Source organism: Leptodactylus fuscus, chromosome 11, assembly GCF_031893055.1.
Source record: "Leptodactylus fuscus isolate aLepFus1 chromosome 11, aLepFus1.hap2, whole genome shotgun sequence".
In the NCBI taxonomy this organism is placed as follows: Eukaryota; Metazoa; Chordata; class Amphibia; order Anura; family Leptodactylidae; genus Leptodactylus; species Leptodactylus fuscus.
In genome coordinates this window covers 48,591,079-48,602,113 of record NC_134275.1, presented here as the reverse complement: position 1 = coordinate 48,602,113, position 11,035 = coordinate 48,591,079, and positions in this window count along the sequence as shown.

Below are 11,035 nucleotides of genomic sequence, written 5' to 3'. Positions count from 1 at the left end.
GTTTTTAGATTTTAATGAAGACTTGCGCAAATTTTATATGCAGTTCAACAGAAAGTCAGCAATTTGGGCACACAGCAGGCCGCAGAGGTGAAGGAGCGCTATCTGCTTTTATAGCACAAATTTAAAATACCGTTTTTTGGATGTCACATTTGCAGAGACCCTAAAATTGTGCCTGCAAAATAGGGTCACTTCTTGGGAAATTCCAATTTACTGGCACCCCCAGGGCTCTGCAAAAATAACATGGCGTCCAGAAAGTCCCTCTAAATCTGGAACTTAAAAGATAAAAAGCGCAGAACTCCTTTCCTTCTTAGGCCGGGTTCACATGGGGTTTTTTGGGCCGGATTTTAATGCGGAATCAACATCAAAATCCAGTCAATATTCTGGTTCACACCATTATCTGTGGCTGACGGATGCGCGGACCAATGAGCCCCATCGGCTTGGAGTGAAGACAACATGGTAGAAAGGATGATGTCCGGCAATCAAATATATCCAATAAAACCTAGCTTTTAATGAAAAAAACATTTTCCAATAAAAGCAGGGGATGCTGTAACCAGGGCCGCCATCAGGAATTTTGGGGCCCCATACAGCCTAAGTATCTGCCCCCCCCCCAACCCCGCCATTTTAAAACTACTTTATTTTGCGACATACCAATTATGTATTACATTTCCATTTATTTAGCAGCATTTCAAGACTTAATCAGATTCTATTTGCAGGTAAATTCTGCTACGTGTGACTGCGCCTATAGAGAGCCAACACCATGTATAAGACCCCTCTCAATAAATCCTCAGGGCTTTTTCACATTGCATTTTTAGCCTCCCTTGCCGGGATACGGGGTAACCAGTCAGAATCAGCTGTCAACTTATCCCTGCACGAAGAACTGGCCATTAAAAAAAAGGGGGGCCTGCAGTTCTCCGTGCAGGGATAAGTGGGTAGCTGATTGTGACTGGTTACCATCGTATCCCAGCAAGGGAGGCCAAAACCGCAATGTGAACACTCCTTTAAAGTGAAAGTCCCACCCCCAAACAGGCTGCTATGCTTGTAACATAGCCGCCTACATCATTATTAATACAAAGCACACATACCTTTGGAGGTATTGTGTGCCTTGTAGTTCTCCAGCTAAAAACTTATATATTATATATTATTGCCCCAGTTCCCTCTCTGCAGTGCCACACACCCGATGCCCCAACAATCCCCCTTCCCCCCGTCCACCTTCTAACATCTTTCCATTGCCCCCTGTACCCATACCTCCCAACTTTTGAAGAACCGAAAGAGGAACAAAATGTGCAGCGTGCTCTGCGTGCTGCTGCAAATTTAGCCCTGCCCACTTTTATGTGGGCGGGGCTAAATTCTCATTCATTTTTCATGTGCCCGCACACAGTATAATCCTCCTACAGTCACCCGTAAATTATATGTCCCCCCTCTATCTCTCCCCCAGCTTCATATACACCCTTCATCTGCCCCCATTTTCATGTCCCCCCTCCAACTCTGCCCCCAGATTCATGTCCCCCCCATCTCTGCCCCAGATTCATGTTCCCCCATCTCTGCCCCCATATTCATGTCCCCCCATCTCTTCCCCCAGATTCATGTCCACTCCATCTCTGCCCCCAGATTCATGTCCCCCCCATCTCTGCCCCCAGATTCATCTCCCCTCCATCTCTTCCCCCAGATTCATCTCCCCTCCATCTCTGCCCCCAGATTCATCTCCCCTCCATCTCTGCCCCCAGATTCATGTCCCCATCTCTTCCCCCAGATTCATGTCTCCACATCTCTGCCCCCAGCTTCATGTCCCCCATCTCTGCCCCCAGTGTCATGCCATCCTCTCCATCTCTGCCCCCAGTGTCATGCCATCCTCTCCATCTCTGCCCCCAGATTCATGTCCCCCATCTCTGCCCCCAGTGTCATGCCATCCTCTCCATCTCTGCCCCCAGTGTCATGCCGTCCTCTCCATCTCTGCCCCCAGTGTCATGCCGTCCTCTCCTTCATCTGCCCCCAGATTCACGTTCCACATTAAACTTACCTTTTCCTCGTTCCCACGCTGCTCTCCGCGCGCCTCTCTCCCTCACTGGCGCACAGTTGTAGACGCGATCATAGCGTCTACAAGCCAGTAGCCGGCGGCAGTGGTGAAGCGAGGAGCTGACACAGGTCAGCTTCTCGCTTCAGCCGCATATGTGTCAGCGAGAGAGGCGCGCAGTGGCGAAGCGAGGAGCTGACCTGTGTCAGCTCCTTGCTTCAGCCGTATACCATATAATGACTGCTGCGGCGCCAGGGGTCAGCACACGGTGGCGGTCCAAAATCGGACCCCCCCCCATTTTTCAGTTTGGCCGGGCCCCTGACGCCAGTAGCAGTAATACTGGCCTATCGGCGGCCCTGGCTGTAACCCTTAGTTCACAACTGCGTTTGGTAATCTGTTCGGGGAGTCCACATGGGGACTACCGAACGCAATTGCAAGTGGTGTGCAGTAAAAGCACATGGACCCCATAGACTATAATCGGGTCCGTGTGCTGGCCATGAGATCTCCGCATGAGTCATGTGGAAAGGAAAGTAGATTGTGAAGTACAAAAGAGATCGATATAAATAAAGCTATTAGACATGATAAATGAAGGTTAAATCGTTCCTGTGGTTCATACCCGAGGGATGAGGTGTATTTCATTTCAATATCCAAAAGGCTTCTCTGACTTGAGGCTTATGGTCCCAATTACCTCCTCTGATTGGTTTTGGGATTGACAGGATTTTGTTGGAAGGGGTTAATCTAGGATTTTTTTCTGAGAGAGGTTGGCTACCTGAGGACTGGGCATCCGCTGCTTTTATTGTATTATGGTTTTTTGATTAAAAGCAATGTTTTATTGGATACGTTTGATTGCTGGACATTGTCCTTTCTACCGTGCTGCTGTTAGGACCAGCGATGAGCGAACACTAAAACGTCCGAGGTTCGAAATCCGATTCGAACAGCCGCACACTGTTTGGCTGTTTGAACGGATGTCGAACCCCATTATAGTCTATGGGGGAAATGCTCGTTTCAGGGGTACGCAAAATTCGATAAAATTATACTTACCAAGTCCACGAGTGACGGTCAGGCTGGATTCCCCTTGAAGTCTTCTCCCGGCGCAGCGCCCCCACGGCGTCAGCGGCTGCAATTCACTTTGCCTAGGCATCGCGGCCTAGACAGAGCAGACTGCGCCGGATGCCTAGGCAGAGTGAGTTCCAGCCGGAAGACGCCGCGGGGACGCTGCACGGAGAAGACTTCTAAAGGTAAGAGAGGAACCAGCGTTGATTGGCATGTATAGCAGGCATGTCAAACATGCGGCCCGCGGGCCGCATGCGGCCCTTTACAGGCATATCTGCGGCCCGCACAAAAGTCTCAAACTTTGTCTCTAAGAGACAAAGTTTGAGACTTTTGTGCGGGCCGCAGAGGTGCAATACTCTCCCGGCTACTCGCTACTACACGCTGCTGTGTAGACGTGATGTGACGTGATGACGTCACATCGCGTCTAAATCTTCAGACGGAAGCCGCGCGGGTTGAGCGGCGCGGCTTCCCCACCCGGCAGCTCCCTCCTATGTCGGCTCATTCATTTGAGCCGACAGCGGAGGGAAAAGCTGCGACCGCGATGGTCGCGGCAGGCGGGAGAGAGAGAGAGAGTGCAGCGGGGGAGCGAGGACTTGGAGTCGTCGGAGAAGGTAAGTTTAATGTGTGTATGTATGCATAGAGGTGGAACGTGAAACAGGGAGGATGAAGGAGGGGACGGCATGACACATGGTGCTGTACATTATTATATTAATCCCATGGTGCTGTACATTATTATATTAAACCTATGGCTCTGTACATTATTATATTACTGCCATGGTGCTCTGTACATTATTATATTACTGCCATGGTGCTGTACATTATTATATTAATCCCATGGTGCTGTACATTATTATATTAATCCCATGGTGCTGTACATTATTATATTAATCCCATGGTGCTGTACATTATTATATTAATTCCATGGTGCTGTACATTATTATATTAATCCCATGGTGCTCTGTCAATGGGAGGCTTTTTTTCCTGTGCTAAAATTCCTCACCATTTTCCTCTTTCTGAATGGACCCTAAAAGATCAGAGATTACATGCGGGCAGATGCATGAGATGAGGTCAGAGATACATGGAGGGGGCAGGTGTGTTTGGCTTTGTATGTCACCGTTAGTATTTTGAACTCTATTCACTGGACGATGGGTAGTTAATAAGAGATATAAACTAATGGGGCGCCCTAAGATGATGGACTGTTGGGGTTCCTTGGAGATATAAGCTGTTGAGGTTTCTTTAGGTCATTAACTCTTTAGGTTCCTTACGTTGCACATTACGAAACATTAGAGAGTCAATAAAAGAATAAGTTCAGAACCTAATAATCCCTAACGCTAATAGAATAATCTCCTTTATACAATGATGAGATATCAAATATTTGACTTCCATCCCTTTCAAGTCACATCTCTGAATGGATATAGTGAAAGCCTTCCATTCATTTCTTCTGGCCTTCACATTGTCCAATGTTCTAATACTCAGAGAGACAAACAAGGATTTGTGATCCTGGATACAATGTTCCATCATATTCATTTATCAGTAGGACAGACACAAGATAAGTTTAGGGAGGTCGTCCATGTAATAGGCAGGTAATAAATGTGCAAACAACAAAATAATGTGATCAGAATATTATACAATGGAGAGTTACTATATTGAGGGGTCGGGGCCCGGAGAATGTAGGAGTTCTCTTGGTCTTACTTAATAGCTTCTTCCCTTAATACTTGTATATGTTGTGGGCAGAGAAGAGGTGTAATGAAGGTGCCATCTGTTTCTGGCCATTCTGTGTATTGTTGGTCTATCTGAGAAATGGGGATGTGGGATCTTCACTATATAAATTAAACTTATATTTGTCTTGTACAAGACCAAGGGCTATAATCTGATGGCAAAAATACATTTATTACCCATCACTTTGTGGGTGTCATATCCAGGGGTAAATCCCCAAAGGTCATCTAGAGTTGGTCACCACATATTCGCTGGAGATATTCCACCAAACTTGTCTGCACTTGAATATAACTTAATAACAAAACCACCAACACACTCGGTCACAGATCCAGAAAAGGGAGGAACTCAAGATACCTCAGAATAAAAGGACACCGTACCGCACCTTACTTCAAGACATGTATATAAGCCTAGGCCAATGGTTTGTAGAGTCAAAGATGAAGAGATGAGACGAGATGAAGACCATCATCCTACTATGGTTGTGTCTGGAGATCTTCCAGGCTCAGGCCGCAATCTTAGTATGTAGGAAGCTCAAAGATAAAAGATCCAAATAAATAGCTGTAGGAAGGAGAAGGAACTATACGTTCCTTCTCCTTCCTACATCTAAATAACCAAGAATAGGAAAAGCATCTAACTTGAGAACTTCAAGATTAGAATCTTGTGTGTTGGTTTCTGATCTCAATAAGAAAACCTTGTCAGCGGGTCTGTGGGGTCAGAGGACAATGTATATAACAAGGCTTTAATAAGTTTCCTTCTCTCTACAGCAGGCATGTCAAACATGCGGCCCGCGGGCCGCATGCGGCCCTTTACAGGCATATCTGCGGCCCGCACAAAAGTCTCAAACTTTGTCTCTAAGAGACAAAGTTTGAGACTTTTGTGCGGGCCGAAGAGGTGCAATACTCTCCCGGCTACTCGCTACTACACGCTGCTGTGTAGACGTGATGTGACGTGATGACGTCACATCGCGTCCAAATCTTCAGACGGAAGCCGCGCGGGTTGAGCCGCGCGGCTTCCCCCCCCCCGGCAGCTCCCTCCTATGTCGGCTCATTCATTTGAGCCGACAGCGGAGGGAAAAGCTGCGACCGCCATGGTCGCGGCAGGCGGGAGAGAGAGAGAGTGCAGCGGGGGAGCGAGGACTTGGAGTCGTCGGAGAAGGTAAGTTTAATGTGTGTATGTATGCATAGAGGTGGAACGTGAATCAGGGCAGATGAAGGAGGGGACGGCATGACACTGGGGGCAGAGATGGGGGACATGAATCTGAGGGCAGAGATGGGGGACATGACACTGGGGACAGAGATGGGGGACATAAATCTGAGGGCAGAGATGGGGGACATGAATCTGGAGGCAGAGATGGAGGGGGGACATGAATCTGGGGGCAGAGATGGGGGACATGAATCTGGGGGCAGAGATGGAGGGACATGAATCTGGGGCAGAGATGGGGGACATGACACGGGGGGCAGAGATGGGGGACATGAATCTGGGGCAGAGATGGGGGACATGACACTGGGGGCAGAGATGGGGGACATGAATCTGGGGGCAGAGATGGAGAGAACATGAATCTGGGGCAGAGATGGGGGACATGAATCTGGGGGCAGAGATGGGGGACATGACACTGGGGGCAGAGATGGAGGGGACATGACACGGGGCAGAGATGGGGGACATGAATCTGGGGGAAGAGATGGGAGACATGAATCTGGGGACAGAGATGGGGGACATGACACTGGGGGCAGAGATGGGGGGACATGAATCTGGGGCAGAGATGGGGGACATGAATCTGGGGCAGAGATGGGGGACATGACACTGGGGGCAGAGATGGAGGGGACATGACACGGGGCAGAGATGGGGGACATGAATCTGGGGGAAGAGATGGGAGACATGAATCTGGGGACAGAGATGGGGGACATGACACTGGGGGCAGAGATGGGGGACATGAATCTGGGGCAGAGATGGGGGACATGAATCTGAAGGCAGAGATGGGGGACATGACACTGGGGACAGAGATGGGGGACATAAATCTGAGGGCAGAGATGGGGGACATGAATCTGGAGGCAGAGATGGAGGGGGGACATGAATCTGGGGGCGGAGATGGGGGACATGAATCTTGGGGCAGAGATGGAGGGACATGAATCTGGGGCAGAGATGGGGGACATGACACTGGGGGCAGAGATGGGGGACATGAATCTGGGGCCAGAGATGGAGAGAACATGAATCTGGGGCAGAGATGGGGGACATGAATCTGGGGGCAGAGATGGAGGGGACATGACACGGGGCAGAGATGGGGGACATGAATCTGGGGGAAGAGATGGGAGACATGAATCTGGGGACAGAGATGGGGGACATGACACTGGGGGCAGAGATGGAGGGGACATGACACGGGGCAGAGATGGGGGACATGAATCTGGGGGAAGAGATGGGAGACATGAATCTGGGGACAGAGATGGGGGACATGACACTGGGGGCAGAGATGGGGGACATGAATCTGGGGGCAGAGATGGGGGACATGAATCTGGGGGCAGAGATGGGGGGACATGAATCTGGGGGCAGAGATGGGGGGACATGAATCTGGAGGCAGAGATGGAGAGGACATGAATCTGGGGCAGAGATGGGGGACATGAATCTGGGGCAGATATAGGGGGACATGAATCTGGGGCAGATATAGGGGGACATGAATCTGGGGCAGATATAGGGGGACATGAATCTGGGGCAGATATAGGGGGACATGAATCTGGGGCAGATGAAGGGTGTATATGTAAATAGATAATTTTCTTTTATGAAACTAACAAAATCTTCTCAGAGAACAAGGCTGACTGATCACCACTTATAATCTAAAAAAAGATTGAAAAAAATGATAACAAATAAATGTTTAGTTTTTAATTGCTGTATTTTTGTTAAATATATGTTGCTGTTACATATTACTACTTCATATCTTGTTTTCATGACTGCTGTTAAAATACGTGCGTGACATTAGCTGCTGTGTGCGGCCCTCGCAACAACCTCTTGTTACTCATGTGGCCCTCGGGGTACCCTGAGTTTGACATGCCTGATGTATAGCATTCTGCCAATCAACGCTGGTTCTGCATCGAACCTTAAACTTCGAACAGCTAGTAGTGTTCGATCGAGTACGTTTATTTCGAATACCTTAGTATTCGATCGAACACTACTCGCTCATCTCTAGTTAGGACCAGAGGAACAACCACAAAGAAGGGTAAGTATGACATCAAATATGCAACGTACTAATAAAAATCTCAAAAAATCTTTATTATAATAATTTACCACATACAAAAGATAGGACAATGTAAAGAAAACAAATGTACACATACAAAAATGGGTGTAGTGGGATGCCACAACCAATTGCAGTCCCTGTAGATGCTGCTAATTTTCCTTACAAAACATCAAAAGTACAAAATATACACTCATATCATGTATTAAAACTCACATGGGTGAGTATTACTGCTCATCAAATACAACCATATAGGACCTAAATGTGAACCCTAATGTTTGTGTTCACCTATTGAAAAGAGCAATGAGTGTTATAGTATCAAAATTTGTAGGTCCTGTTTAAATGTATCTTACTTCATATATACAAAGAGCGGCACAAGCATTGCCCTCAGAGGTCCAGTAACCAACATATATTAGGAAGTGGGCATGTTATAAATACAGACCAAAATAATGTGAGCACTCACCCATAAGGAAAGTTGTAGGCAGATCACCAGGGACGGGCACCCACCACCCAAACCCACCACCCACCACCCAAACCCTAACTCTAGTTAGGACCAGAGGAAGCAGAAACCATGGATATATAGATATGCATCTCCTGAAACCCCATTGTACAGTCTATTGTGTGTTGTGAAGGCATTGACCCTTGACCAAGAGATCTTCTGGAGATCTTCCTCCCTTATAGCTTGCACTGGGTGTGTCTTTGCTCCATATTTATCTTTCAGCCTATAACAGACGACCATCACTTCTGTCTATGGTGGCCTTGACGTCTCCAAAAACATAACAGAAGAGTTATCTAAACCAAACAGTTTTAGATGTGTGGGGCCAACTCATTATTGGGGTGATCCAACTTTCTTTTGACAGATGATGTCACGAGATGGAGGAGTTCAACTAGGTTGCTGAATTTTATCTTGCCCAATCCTTTATTTCCCTGGGAAAAAAACACCACTGTTGGTATTGGGTATTGGGTTAAGTCTCCTCTACCCATTGTGTATACCTGCACACTTAGTTGAATGCTTGTATATAAGGAAGCAATAAGTCCTTTCTTTACATTGTCAAAGATTTGTATTTCTTTGTTTTTTCAAAGTACATAAAGTACTGCCTAATAGAGATGAGCGAGTAGTATACTAAGGTATTCGAAATACTCATACTCGATTGAATACTACTAGCTATTCGCAGTAAATATTCGATTCAGAACCAGCGTTGATTGGCCGAATGCTATAGCTGAGCTGACTTTTTCTCATAGGAATGAATTGACCAGCGTTGATTGGCCAGTGTACAGCATTCGGCCAATCAACGCTGGTTCTGTCGGAGGCTCGTCTGTGAGGAGGCGGAGTCTAAGATCGAACCATAGCAGTCTCCATTATGGTCCGATCTTAGACTCCGCCTCCTCACAGACGAGCCTCTGGCAGAACTAGTTTTGATTGGCCAAATGCTGTACACTGGCCAATCAACGCTGGTCAATGCATTCCTGTGGCAAAAAAGTCAGCTCCCATGTAACAGCAAGCTGCCAGCTCTCCCGACTAGCAAGGACGAGCCTGCCACAGAACCAGCATTGATTTGCCGCAGGCTCGTCTTAGTTAGCTGGGAGAGCTGGCAGCTTGCGGTTACGAGGGAACTTACTTTTTATCAGCAAGCACTGTGCAGTTAAAGCGCACGGATCCCATAGACTATAATGGGGTCCGTGCGCTTTAACTGCACAGCGTTCCTCCTAAACACTCTCCTCCTGCTACTCGTGGACTTGGTGACTCTCCTTTAGTCGAATAGTGGTTTCCCCTGAAATGAGCATTTTCCCCCCATAGACTAGAATGGGATTCGATATTCGATCAAGTAGTCGAATATTGAGGCTCTACTCAAAACAAATATTGAATCTCGAATATTTCACTGTTCGCTCATCTCTACTGCCTAATTCTAAAGAATGAAGAATCCCCTGCAAAAAAAAGTCTTGTCAACATGGGTTGGTTAATTTCAGGTTATCAAACTAAGAACCTTATAATGGTGGGTTATAGGACTTCGCGCCACTTGGTGTCCCCTCTTGTGTCTGATGATAAGGTGAAAAAATAACCTGCTCCACCGCGAAGGATAAGCCTGTTGAGAATTTCTCAGGTACCATTGGGCCCACTGTATTGCCTGCAGAAATGCTATCAGGCCTAGAAATCTCATCAAAGAATAGGCTTGAGCTGTCACACAGCGTCTCCTATCCTCTGCAAAGTTCTGGTTATTATTATATTAATCCCATGGTGCCCTGTACATTATTATATTAATCCCATAGTGCTGTACATTATTATATTAATCCAATGGTGCTCTGTACATTTTTATATTAATCCCATGGTGCTGTACATTATTATATTAATCCCATGGTGCTGTACATTATTATATTAATCCCATGGTGCTGTACATTTTTATATTAATCCCATGGTGCTGTACATTATTATATTAATCCCATGGTGCTGTACATTATTATGTTAAACCTATGGCGCTGTACATTATTATATTACTGCCATGGTGCTCTGTACATTATTATATTAATCCCATGGTGCTGTACATTATTATAATAATCCCATGGTGCTGTACATTATTATATTAATCCCATGGTGCTGTACATTTTTATATTAATCCCATGGTGCTGTACATTATTATATTAATCCCATGGTGCTGTACATTATTATATTAAACCTATGGCGCTGTACATTATTATATTACTGCCATGGTGCTCTGTACATTATTATATTAATCCCATGGTGCTGTACATTATTATATTAATCCCATGGTGCTGTACATTATTATATTAATCCCATGGTGCTGTACATTATTATATTAATCCCATGGTGCTCTGTCAATGGGAGGCTTTTTTTCCTGTGCTAAAATTCCTCACCATTTTCCTCTTTCTGAATGGACCCTAAAAGATCGGAGATTACATGCGGGCAGATGCATGAGATGAGGTCAGAGATACATGGAGGGGGCAGGTGTGTTTGGCTTTGTATGTCACCGTTAGTATTTTGAACTCTATTCACTGGACGATGGGTAGTTAATAAGAGATAT